This window comes from Sprattus sprattus (assembly GCF_963457725.1).
Source record: "Sprattus sprattus genome assembly, chromosome: 6".
NCBI lineage: Eukaryota > Metazoa > Chordata > Actinopteri > Clupeiformes > Clupeidae > Sprattus > Sprattus sprattus.
The window spans coordinates 10,909,495-10,911,994 of NC_137925.1; the positions used below are offsets into that span (position 1 = coordinate 10,909,495).

The following is a 2,500-nucleotide window of genomic DNA, read 5'->3' on the forward strand; positions in this document are numbered from 1 at the left end:
GGGCTGCTCAAAATTCAATTCAAAGTGTATTGGCACGAGGTGAGCAGCCAGTGGACAAAAAGGAATGGGACCCACTTTAATGCGCAGAGTATTGAGTATCTCACATTGCATGATACGACTGGCCAGGCTTTTTAATCTTTAATAGTAAGGGTTGTGTGCTCACATTTATGTGGGACTGTCTTTGAACTCATGTGTGTTCGTGTATCCATGATCCTATGTGCAAGCCATCTGCGAGGCTCTGTGTGTGTGTGTGTTGGTGTGTGTGTGTGTGTGAGTGTGTGTGCACGCGTGTGTGTGTGTGTGTGTGTGTGTGTGAATATGTAAATCGATGCAGATGTGAGAGTGCAGGCATGTGAGCATGTGTGTGTGTGTGTGTGTGTGTGTGTGTGTGTGTGTGTGTGTGTGTGAGGTGTGTGACCTGTATGTGTGTGTGTTTGTGTAAGGAAGGAGGTGGGTCTCTCCTCTGTGCCTGCATCAGGCCACCATACTGGGGCTGCTCAGGCCGTCGTTGCCTGGCTACAGAGAGAAAAAGGTAGGTAAATAAATAAATTAACCAATAAATAAATAACTTCCCTTGGGAAAAGAAAGGCAGCTAAAAGCAGCACCCCCCCTTCAGTACACACATATACAGACGCGGACGCGGTATCAAAGAAACACACTCACTACACAACCACATACAGACACACCCAGAGCAGCAAATGCAGATCAGACACATGTACAAAGACACACATACACACACAAATGCCTTATCCGACAAACAGCTGATTAGAGTGGGGGGTACCAGAAGACAGCTACCAAGTGGTATGTGTGTGTGTGTGTGTGTGTGTGTGTGTGTGTGTGTGTGTGTGTGTGTGTGTGTGTGGCCGCTGTGAGAGGAGTATAAAGTGGAGTTGAAAGGGGAGTTGAGTCCTCCAGACTGTTATCTATGCAAGAGCGGATTAAACAGCGTCTCCATCCACTAAAGCCTGTCCACTTCAGATGAGTCAACACGCAACTGATCACACAGGAAGTGAAAGCGTGACCTCCGGCATTCCTGTAAGGGACAAGGGGTTTTCTGCTGGGCCTTGTGAAATCACTTGTTTGAATTAAAGGGCTGTGTCTATGTGTTCTCACTATAACAGGTCAGTTGTGGTGTGGTGTGGTGTGGTGTGTATTGTTGTTTGACGTATCAAACCGCATCACTAGTCTGTGTTGCTTTTCTGAGAAGTAGACAAACCCACTAACACAAGCCACAAGCCAAGGTAAGAGTTTCCTGCCATATAGCAACGATGGCTAAAAACCTCTCCTCTCTTCACACAAGGCTCTCCAGATATCACAGGCGATAGGCCGGCCACGGGCACAGTCATTATTCACACACACAACTGATCAACCTCACCGCACAGGCCTCTGGCAATGTCCCATCTCACCACATTTCACTCATGCCCTGCTGATCAACAATCAATCAATCAATCAATTCACCAACCTACCTACCTACCTACTTACTTGTCTGTCTGTCTGTCTGTCTGTCTGTCTGTCTGTCTGTCTGTCTGTCTGTCTGTCTGTCTGTCTGTCTGTCTGTCTGTCTGTCTGTCTGTCTGTCTGTCTGTCTGTCTGTCTGTCTGTCTGTCTACCTATCTATCTATCTATCTATCTATCTATCTATCTATCTATCTATCTATCTATCTATCTATCTATCTATATATCTATCTACTGTATCTATATATATACTGTACATGTTTTTCTATTCATCTGACTATCTCTATCTATTTATCCATCAATCAAACCTTCTCATTCTAAATCTCTCTCATTTCCTTCCATAATCTCTAATTTGGACTCTCAATCTTCCACCTTCTCCCACTCTGGGTTCTATAAAGTAGCTGCTTCTTTTCAATTTGCTTCTCTGCCCTCTCTGTCCTCCTGCATTTCCTGTCATAGTCCATTTATTTGCCAATCCCTCTTTTCCATCCTCACTTGTTTGCCACCCCTCTGTTTCAACACACACACACACACACACACACACACACACACACACACACACACACACACACACACACACACACACACAGACACACACACACACACACACACACAAACACACACACACTCACACACATATAAACAGAGACGCTGCGACAGTGTAGGTCAAAACGCACAACTTGCAAAGCACATCTTTGCAGAGACAGGCACTGTGAGCTACACAGGTATTTATAAAGGGCACACAACACATGAAATGAGAGCTTGGTCAAAAGATCTGCTATGCTGGCATGGTATTCAATGCCATTACTTAGATAAAGGAGCATTAGTTATGAATCTGCAGTAGGCTGTCCAGCTATCGATCCACTTCACCTTGTCTTTCATTGTCAATTGATCATTAAAGGCTTTATTAACACTTAAACGTGCCATGCTGGATACATCTACCTTCACAAGATGCTAATTATATGATAACATCAATACTGTTTAGTGTGATGAAACTGCAGTGCAAAGTTGGTCTGAAATTGTGTGTGTGTGTGTGTGTGTGTGT

The 2,500-nt window shown here is 44.5% G+C and overlaps 1 protein-coding gene across 1 annotated transcript in view; it reads right to left on the reverse strand.

Annotated features, from left to right (window-relative positions):
- Positions 1–2,500, reverse strand: part of LOC308366996 (voltage-dependent T-type calcium channel subunit alpha-1I-like) — a gene marked incomplete at both ends in the record, with an annotated part of 117,389 nt that overhangs the window by 46,364 nt on the left and 68,525 nt on the right. The window lies entirely within an intron of this gene.